This window comes from Scleropages formosus, chromosome 11 (genome assembly GCF_900964775.1).
Source record: "Scleropages formosus chromosome 11, fSclFor1.1, whole genome shotgun sequence".
In the NCBI taxonomy this organism is placed as follows: domain Eukaryota; kingdom Metazoa; phylum Chordata; class Actinopteri; order Osteoglossiformes; family Osteoglossidae; genus Scleropages; species Scleropages formosus.
The window spans coordinates 12,177,894-12,188,786 of record NC_041816.1 but is presented as its reverse complement, the minus strand read 5'-3'; the positions used below and the strand labels follow the sequence as shown (position 1 = coordinate 12,188,786).

Sequence of the window (10,893 nt, the reverse complement as noted above, 5' to 3'; positions counted from 1 at the left end):
TTCAATATTATATGTCATTAAGAAAGTCTGTAAGCCATCTGTGAGTCAATACCAGTTATTACAATCAGCTATTTTTTTTTTCACAAATTAAGACCATGAAAACTTTTCCAAGTAAACAGCGAATAAAATTATTTTACTAAGACATTTAACAAATATTTTTCGATTAAATGTCTGCCAATGGTCATTTTAAAAATGATAGCAGCAGGTAGTGATCCAGACATCTGTGAAAATGTATACTTACTATGCTTTTGAAAAGACAAATTGTTCCATTATATTAAAATTACTTTTTAAGCAGAGAAGTTGGACTGCGAGTGTCGGGCTGTCATACCCGTGGATGTTGTTGCGATACGGTGAGATGTGTCCTGACCAATCCGGTGTCAGTGGGCGTGGCATCGCACAGCTGTTGTAAACAGAGCGGGCGGCTCGCGCCGCTCAGAGCCGGGAGCGCGGTGTGTATAAATAAGCGCGCGTCCACGTTCCTCCACACCGGAGCTGCTGTCACGCGAGCCGGACGCTGACTGCGGGACACTTTACGTCTGTCACAAGGCGACGGCGGGCTGGTAACATCACAGGTTGGTGCCACTCCGGATTTATTGCCCGCCTTGGATATTTTTCTTAGGGAACTCGAAGCTGAGTGTTGTCTTCATCATCATGACATGAGGCGGAGAGGTGTCGGTCGCCACAGGTGTGTGAAAGAAAGTGCGGTGTACGTCCTTACTTGCTCACTTGGAAAGTCCATGGTGGGAATAAAACAAATCTTCCAGAACACATCTCAGAGATGGTATATTTTGCGTTACATTTTTAGTGCGAATGTCTGATGTAGGGATGTAATTCTCCGTTCGTTCCTGCTCGGAGGCGACAGCTGCTGTACAACAGGTGACACAAAGGGCCGTTGCCAGTGTGTGTCTAGCGCTGCACTTCTAAGGTTAAAGTTCGCAAATTCCACATAACCGAATTTCACCCAATTAAATATATCCATGAAGGGGTTGTTTGTTTTGTAAAACTGTACAAACACTGGGCCCGTGGGTCCGAATAGGGTGTCTTAGCTATGGTCAAAACAAATGGTCAGATTCACGTCAGTCTTCATCCACGCGCTGCGTTTCCTGCGCTCGCGAGTGGCGCCGCGCTCTCCAGTGTCGAGCGAGTCCGCGCGCTGCGTCGCCGATGCCGACGCGGCGGCGCGCGCAGCAGAGTACAGTCCGCAGGGGGCATCAGGAGCGCGGGCAAAGGCTCGAGTCAGGAAGAAAAGGCCACTACGAAGCGCGGAGCTGACACAGCGCATATCCACATCCATCTGGCCATGAACAGGTTGGTGTGTTTCACTGGACACAATTTTTTATTAATGGGGAATTGAAAATGGAGCATGCTTCTAAACAGTAGTTTTATTATAGACCGAGGACATGATGAGACTGATAAGGACTTGGTGGCGATCTGAAGATGGTTTGATGTGGATTTGGTAATCTTCACCTCTGATGTCCTAGTGATTGGATGCATTCCTGACACTGACTGTGACAATGGAGGACTTTTAAATTATTTCTTGAAATACAAAAAAAAACATTAAAATATTGTTCAGCTTTCACAATTTTTATTGATAGGTACATTCTGATTAGCTTTAAATTGTGAATGTTAAATGTACTTATGAGGCTTGTGATTATATTTTGGAATGACTGAAGGAAAGATGACACTCTTTAGTGGTAATCATGAAGATCAGGTAGTTCAAAACAGTTAAAACAAGCACATTTGTGGGTAAGGGGAGAGTGGATTCCGGAGATGAACGTATGTTTGTTAGAGCACAGCATCAGCTTTTCTCCAAGCTGTGACTCTCAGATAAAAATACACTGGCTTCGGAATTCTAAAGAGTGTTTTTTGGAGCTCATCAAGATGAAGTGTTCAGCATGCTTAGAAAGAAACCAATTTCATGGACACTGCTACCTGAAATCTATAGATAGAGCTGGTGAATACCAGTTGAAATTAAATATTTTTTGTCTTTGTTTTTTTGCCAGAGCATAAAAATTAAATGCAAGCCTTACTATCCAGTCAGAATTCTATTTCATGCTTAGATTTACCATGGACAGCTCCAAATAATCATGACTTTTATTCTTAAACTATTCTGAACGTTCTCCGTTCAGATCATCATCTATCATTCATCAAATGCAATCTTACTTATTTAAAGATTCTAAAATGGTCTTTAAGTATAAATGCTTCATGTTCAAGAAATTGAGATCAGGCTATATTCTTTGTTTTGTAAAAAGTATGGTATTTGTCTGTTGACTTTGTGATTTATTGTTATGTTTTTACCAACCCTTTCAGCCAGTGATTGTTGTGAGTATAATAGAGTTTCGTACTGAATCAGTCAGTTCATCTGTACCTCCTGAAGGGGCCTGTTGCTTAATGTATGTACAGGTGGTCCGGGACTTATGATGGTTCGACTTATGATTTTTCCGACTTTACAGTGGTGAGCTGGTGATAGACATTTAGTACAAACCATACTTCGAATTTTGATTTTTTTTCCGGGGCAAGCGATACGCAGAGCCATACTACTTTCACAATGCTGGGCAGTGACAGCGATCTGCATCTCCCAGTCTGTCACACAGAGGTGTCATGCCAACGGCCACGCCCATGACGCTTGCACCTGCCCCCGATCAGAGAGGACAGGTATAAAGGAACCGTGCCAGCACACCTGCTTGTGGAACCTGGTCTTGAGCAACCGCATCTCCAGCACGTTTCCATGCCCAGTGTTTACCTTTGTCCCTCTTCCTACCTTCTCACTATGGACCTTTGCTTGCTTCTTGAGCACGTGTCTCATCCTATTGAATCCCGTCTGCGAATTGTGTGACCTATTCCTGTCCCCGACAACGGTGTTTGCCTGCCCCTTTTGTTGTGTCTTTAATAAAACGCACCCGCATTTGGGTTCAACAACCCCTCACCTTCGCCTCATTTGCAATGACAAAAGGTGTGTATTAAATGCATTTTAGACTTACGATATTTTCGACTTACAATGGGTTTCGTGGAACTTAAGTCAGGGACCACCTGTATACTCCAGCTAGGGCATTTCCTTTTAGAGCACTGAGCTGCTCATGACGGGTTATCATCTCCATCCTCTGTGCTGCTTTGTGGTTGAATATGAATGTATAATCAACAGTGGCACTGGAAATAAAATTCACTTCTGAAGTGTTTTCTGAAAATGTGTGATACAATATCTTCATGTTCTTATTCATTTTGGGAATGGAAGATATAAGTGCTTCCCTCTGTTTTTAATGTTGATTAAAACCTGACAAAAACCAACTGATATTTTCTGTGCACTAGTTTCAGTTTCCATCAAATTTTAAATGATGTAATAAATACAGCTCAGCTACTGAAGTATAAATAACATGTTTGTGGTTTGTCTGCTACAAGTGTATTAAACATGATGCTAAAGCATGGACGCTGACCTGCTTGACCTTTGTCCACAACTGTTTAGGAAAAAGTGCTTAAACAAAGCTAGAGAGTTCCCTCCGGTATCTACTGAACTCAGTTCTTTTTGTGCCAGATATATATTAGTACTGATATAAGGTATTTCTGAGAAGTATATTTGACAAGTTGTCACACGTTAAAAGAAATAAAGCACTTGTCAAAACAGCTGTGCTTGCAATAATTTAAATTTTTCTCATTCTTTCCATTGAATGTTACAAAAATAGAGTAGCAGTTAAACATCAGAAAAGTACAGAGAATAGCCTTTCTAATATAAAATTTAAAATGAAAGCAGAGAAGCAGGTTTCCAGCTGGCTCTGATTACTTTCTGTGCTGAGAGGAGAACCTTTATCCTGTGCAGAAGTATCAAGGTCAGACTGGATGCACTGAAGCCCTCTTTCTGATTTAGCTCTTCAACAGGACCTCAGGGTGGGCTGGGGACGTGGCCCTCATTTTCCACAATACCTGGAAAGGGGGATTGTGCTAGGTGCCCTCCTACTAGGCAATTGCCCTCCATTACCCTATGGTGCTTGCCCCCTGTTGCCCCATGCTTCTTCTTTCCTTGGCAGGCCTCTCTTGTAACTGCTACTGCCACAGCCTCCTGCATCTCACCATCAGATCTTCTAACTTTATCACCAGCTGCTTCATAGTTTTTGAGGATATGTGTCCCCATGCAGGATGTTAGCAGTTGCAAAGTATGCACTCAGTCAGCTTCATGTGCAAGAAATGACCTGTGTGTAGCTTTCATTACCAAATGCCAGGGGAGGGAACAGAGGTGTTTGAACGGGAGCAACAGCCGACGCTCAAAGGCACAGATTTTTAGCACATTTAAAACATTCCCTTTGAGGTGATTTAATGAAAATGTGAATGAAGTAGACACTAATTACCTGATGCACTTGTAAATATTTAGCAACATAAATTTGCATGATTAGGCAGCTGCAGATGGAAGCATACTGAGACTTTATTTGGGTAGACACATTTCTGAAATGTGTACTGTGCAGAATGCCTCTAAGGGTTCACTGGGGGATATCTGGAAGCTTCTTCTGAGGCTAAAAGGTGACACTGTTAGGGTTACAGAAAGAGTGCTAAATGCAGTGTGTACAGGCTGTGTGGAGTATGAACTTGCAAGCCTATTTTATGACATCCCATGGCTCATTTTGAGATGTCACAGTAGGAGGTTGCTCAGGAAAGTGCAAAAAAGCATGAATGTTGAAAACTGCAATAGAGGATTTAGACCTGATTTTGTTTGGTAAAGTCTTTCTTGCTGAGAGCCAAGCCAGTGCTCCGTGTGTTTTCTTATGCTGTTTCTGGGAGACAAAACATTGTCTGATCCACTGAAGAAAGACTGTGGTGTAGAAAACACAAATGTGTTTAACAGGTGACATGGAGCTGAGGGGTAAACATTAATAAATGTTTATTTGTATCAATGTCATGCTTAAGCTTCAGTTAAGCTGACTTAAGCACTGTACATTGTGTAAATTGAATGAGTCCTATGACAAGTGGAGTGAAAATGGCATTGACAGTATCGACCTTGCTAGTTCACAGAAAAATGGCATCCACGTGTGTATTGTGTATAATATGTATGATCAATTCAAAGCCCACTTTCTTCCACTACCTTGGAAGAGCAAGACACATAGTATTTCAGGGGCACTGTGGCATAGCCAGTAGTGCTACTGTCTCGTGCCGCCGGGGTGGTGTGAGAAGATTTGGGTTTGATCCCTGCTCAGTCTGTGTGGAGTTTGTATGTTCTCTCCATGTCTGTGTGGGTTTCTGGTTTCTGTCCAAAGACATACTGTTCAGGTTCACCCATGTGAGTGTGTGAGTAACAGAGAGGGTGTTTAACTGATGTATGGATGAGTGAGTCATTGTAAGTAGTGTGTCTAGCAGTGTAAGTCAGTGCAGTGAATAAGGTGTGTGGGCTGGTAACACTGCATAGAATTCATTGGAAGTTGCTTTGGAGAAAAGGGTCTGCTAAATGAATGTATTTCTTCCTTTTTCAGTGCATGGAAGATGGAAGGGTGCAGGATTGTTTAATTTCACTGAAATATTGTGCAGAATGAGGCCAGCAGGCTGACATTCCTCCCCTTTGCAAACACTACTCTGCATTGAACATCTAGTTGATTTTAGGTTCTCTACATTTATTTCAGTATATGAATGTATAATCAACAGTGGTATTGGAAATAAAATTCACTTCTAAAGTATTTTCTGAAAATGTGTGATACAATATCTTTTTTAATGGTTTTATATGTAAAATGAGTATGAAGTTAATTATTTACGACTGATTTCTTTCATGGGGAACCCCCTCTGATAAATTTTCTGGGAGAGAGGAACCCCCATTAAATGAATTATGCAAAAATCAGCGATTTATTGAATTGAACAGGAATGATTTGTTTCAAGTGGGTAAGAAATCCCCACATTTTACACAAGAAGGATGCCCTATCCTGAAATCAGTTTTTCAGAATTGATGGGTAAAAGTCTACACAAATGTGTTTTATCTGAAGAGGTGTCAGAGCAATTTTTAGTCAGGTGGCCCACAATTCCAAGGGTACTATAACTGGAGTGGGACTTGATGTGGCAATCATCGAATGACAAACCCACATCCTTAGCTGCTGCACTTCTTGCTGCCCCTTTCTTCATACATATTCCAGAATGAAATTCTCAATGCATACATTATATTTTGTTAAAATCTTAAGAAAGAACTAGCCAACTTTGTATATTGATGAGTTCACATGTACTATGTTGAGAGTGACCCGACTCAAAATTGCATGTCCTCAAGACTCATGGCAACTGGTAGATAATTTATACACATTAGAGGATTATTCCGGTCTCTAGGTCCTCCCCTTTTCTCTCAGTGGTAAAATATTTCTTATATAATATATTTATATTGGCTTAATGCCTTTATAATCAGTTTTTGTGTCAGTCATTCGAGTCTTCCAATCCTATCGCATATCGATAAACCCATAGTCTGATTAATTCAGGTAACAAGTTTCTGACCACCAAGCTACCCATTCTTCCTGTTAAAAATTAGTTGTTAATGAACTGTTATGATATATAAAATGAACTGTTACCCAAAAGCTGAACTAATATTGTGGTGTTTTCACATCTATATTGGATTGTAGTTTCTTCTTGTGTATTGGTTGTTTTAGTTTGACTTTTTCCTTTAGCTTTTTTATTCTTAGTGGAAAAAAACAAATAACCGAATGTAGTGGGTCATCTTGTGCCTTGACCTTTTCTTTGTCTGCTGCTTTCATAAATCTTTAAAAGCAGTGTCGTAATACAAAAATCTCACAGGTTCTCGATCTCAAAACTGCAGCCATTTTCTCTTTGTTAGAGAAAATGGAAGTTCTCTCTAATACAATGGTCTACAGAGATGGCTGTACTTATCACACCATCCTGTGTGCGTTTTAATTTAATTGATGCGTGTGGTTGTTGAAAAGACGTGTTTGAATACCTCTGAAATGGGTGATGGGTAATTCTGACAAGTAGATGTTTATTGTGGCTTAGAATTAAATTTGGTCAGTTTTTGCTAATCATCCAACCAAATCCACAATCTAATAATTTGAAAACACTGTGAAAGCGTTTTCTCTCCATTTTCAAACCATTTTTTAAAAAAATGTGACATTCCGCTTGTCCCCATTAAAACATTATTGCTCATTCTATTAAATGGTTTTTGTGCCACTGTTAAGACTGTCTCTTTTGAGACAATATCTGTGTAATTTACAAGTTTAACAGATGAGTTTGCTGTATTTTATGATGGGGTTCCATATCAGTCTGTCTGGAGAGCCAGTAATCAGTGTTTAAACCCCCCCCACAGAAATGCATTATGCAAATATAACAGCCCGTGTGAGTGTTTTAATCGTATTCTGATAGCAATAATCTTTCATTTACCAGTTATAAAATCTGCCTCTTTGTGTTTACAGAAAATTACTTAAAGGACACATGCTGTTCAGGAAGATAATTGTTCCGTTTCCCCCCATACATTACAGTGAAATAAAATCGGCTGGAAGCCAGAGTTTTAAAGCGCAACAGCGTATTTTTATTTCCTGTCACATTCTTCCGGATACTTACATCCCCTGTGATGGCCAATGAATGTCTGTCATACGAAGATATAAAAAAAATCACTCTAGACTGAGCTCCAGTGTTCTTGAATAATTTGGTTTTCAACTTAGGTGCAACATTGCATAATATTAATTTGCAGTACAGGTATGAGGCATGGAAAGTGGTGCCATTAAAACAGATATACTTTGGTTAATGTCTTTCAGTTAAGGACTCTGATAATGTTTGTCCTTGGAGGTTTTTAAATTTAAACCTTTCTTGGGCCAGTAGTTCTTTTCTCATGGTAAAACTATGACTTTTGCTTATTCTGCTGACCTCTCTGAGCCTTGAGTGTTGAGCCCAAATGATATAGACTAGTATGCACCACCCTGAATGACTGCAAAACACAGAGCAGGACAGGGTGACCTTATCTCAACAACTGAGTTTAAATTTCCATCTGTTGCCTGAAAATCCTAGTGGATTTCTTCAACATACATTCATGAACATTGCCAGTGTAAAAGTTGTTTTTATATAATTAAAAATAAACTTGTTCTGGATACAGTTTAAAGATTAGGGAATGTTTGAATTCTTTGGAGATATTTTGAATGTGTTTATTGAAAATGACAAAAAGGCTTAAATGTGTAGAAGAGCAAACTGTTTTCTTCTAACTCACCTCAAGGAAAACTAGTCATTGTAGTAATTTTTAGCACAAAGCTTATTGTTTTTATTTAAATTAAATGCTTCCGAATAGTGGGGGGGGTGCGGGGGCCTGTTCTCCACTGGGTCTGGGGTTCGAGTCCCGCCTGGGGTGCCTTGTGACGGACCGGCGTCCTGTCCTGGCTGTATCCCCTCCCCCTCCGGCCTTATGCCCTGTGGTGCTGGGTTAGGCCCTGGCTCACCGCGACCCCCGCTTCAGACAAGTGGCTTCAGACTGTGTGTGTGTGCTTCCAAATGGAGTGCATAGAGAAAAGCAGGTTTATGTTGTTGCATAACACATTGTTCGCATTCCTTATTTTGCTATTAATATTCAGATACTGTTTTCTCCTCCATGCAAAACACAGTGCACAATAAGAAATGCTTCAGATCTTCAGATGAAGGGCTGCTCAATTTTGCTGTTTCATGGGGTGTTAGTCATTCTCAAAAAAAAGTTTGACCACTTTTTTGGGTCCATGCAAATGGGCCGGGTGAACATTTTCAACTTGTTTGTTCTTTAAATTAAAGTGGGGGGACTGGCCTTAAATCTGTTTGTTTTTTTTTTTTTTACCACCTACAATGGCCATTACACTAATGGGAACGATCATTTGGGTGGGTAGAAGCATCCTGTTAAAACAAGTATCCCTAGCAGGGGCCGTGAAGCCAGAATGTCCTTGAAGCAGCACCTGACTATGAAGCTTCCGTGCCCTCCCTACATATATAGCATCTCGCACACAGAATTGACTAATTCGTAAATAGTCACTTAATATAAACCTTTCAACAAATAAACTTTGACCCAAGTCTATTTATTAGCATTTCTTTTCACATTAACCTTGACAAGCAATTCTTGTGCGTCAGCAAGATAATGCATGGCATTCTCTTTTTTCGGCATGCGGCACCGTCTGCCTGCTCTGAACAGGTCATGGAAGTGGGAGCTATTGTGGCCTGTCATATTCTTGCATCCTGAGGCAAAAGATTAAGAATGGCAGGCTTCTTTGTTGACTGCATTTGTTAGCACATAAATATATTAAAAATGGCAGGTTGGAGCAGCTGTAAACTCCCTCGGAAGTAACTTCTGACGTATGCCCGATTAATTGGATATTGTCTTTTGCCCTTAATCATGAAAGATTCAGTTCAATTAATGAAATGCATTCTTTTCTTCAATTGCTAAACATGTTACAATGTCTCAGTTAAAATCTTTGTTTTGCCCTCCTTTCATAATATCTTATGTCAGTCATGATTAATGTGGGCAGTATTGTGAATTTGTCCAATATAATGAAATGAACTTTCTTGGCTGTAGGTGTAGGTGTCAGGCTGCTAGCAGAAATAGCTCTATGGGCTGCCATTGGAGTCAGGGGAGATCATAGTGTCAAAGAGTGGAACCTTATGAGAAATTAGCAACTTTTTATATTCAAGATAGGACATATTAACTCCTACATGGTCCCATGAAAATCTTCATTTAAGCAATTTTCTCAGAGTAAGTCTGTGATAATTACTTCAGATTTTCATGCAGACTCAAATTAGGCTGTAAATATAGCACATGTCGTTGTGTGAGGGGTGAGTCATCCCAATGGTGAGTCAGATGATGGCCTTTGGGTGACAATTAGTAAGAGTTTACTATTTCTCTACAGGTGGGTTTGCTATTCTGAATAGGCCAGATAAATCCACTTTTTTGCAAAACCACTTGTTTTCCCAACATGATGTGTGTCTAGTAGTTGTGTTTAGCTGTGTTCTAAATCAATACTGTGTCATTTGCTTTTACATCTATGGTGTACGCGTGTATGAGACAAAGTGTAAGACTCAAGCCCAACCAATTAATGAGTCGGGTTAGCCTGAAGACAAACTTTAGTGATGCTTCTACATATCTTTACGATAAAGAGATTTACATACAATTACATTGTCAATTTACATACATTTAGCAGCCGCTTTTTTCCAAAGCGACTTCCAGTGAACTCTATGTAGTGTTATCAGCCCACATGCCTTATTCACCAAGGTGACTTACTATGCCAGATACACTACTTACAATGGATGACTCATTCATACATCAGTGAAACACACTCTATCTGTTACTCATACACTGTGGGTGAACCTGAACAGCATGTCTTTGGGCTGTGGGAGGAAATTGGAGGAAACTCACCCAGAGAACATGCAAACTCCACACAAACTGAGCAGGGGTCAAACCCATTTCTTCTCGCACCACCCAGGCACTGTGAGACAGCAGCATTACTTGCTGTGCCACTGTGCCACCCAAACTTAGAAGACCTTTACATTGTCTGGTGCACTACGTTTGGCAGAGTCCTCTGGCAGAATTTCTTGAGGTGTGTGATGGATGTGGCTACCGCAGGGCAACTTTAATAAGTGATGAGCTATGTCCTGATGCAGAGCAGGGCCATGGCTGCTCCAGGAGAAACACCTGGGGAAGCAGGCAGACTGGCGATAGACTGCCCTCTTCATTTAGGTTCATTTCAGGGGGCATAATGGAGAGGGGCTGCTGGGTGAGACTCTCCTGGACTCTTGTCAAGAGCCATGTACTTTCATCACAAGGGTATTGAAAAGGTTTGTTAAAAAACATGGATTTGGATTTTCTTTCCAACCCTCTTTTAGAAATCTTGCAGATATTCTGCAACAGTCACTCAGTTTTTTTGTAGAATGTGACCTCATAACAGTTTTCCCTCTGCTGAGCCAAAAAGATTCTCTGTAGACCATGGAATGCTT

General features: G+C 40.6%; 1 protein-coding gene across 2 annotated transcripts in view; it reads left to right on the top strand.

The window, feature by feature from the left end:
* The first annotated feature begins 432 nt into the window (after positions 1–432).
* The window catches only part of cemip (cell migration inducing hyaluronidase 1), a 56,859-nt gene continuing 46,398 nt past the window's right edge, over positions 433–10,893 (top strand). For both annotated transcript variants that reach the window (XM_018763913.2, XM_018763912.2), the window contains exon 1: positions 433–572. The gene's annotated coding sequence lies outside the window, so the exon portion shown is untranslated. The remainder of the gene's footprint in view (positions 573–10,893) is intronic.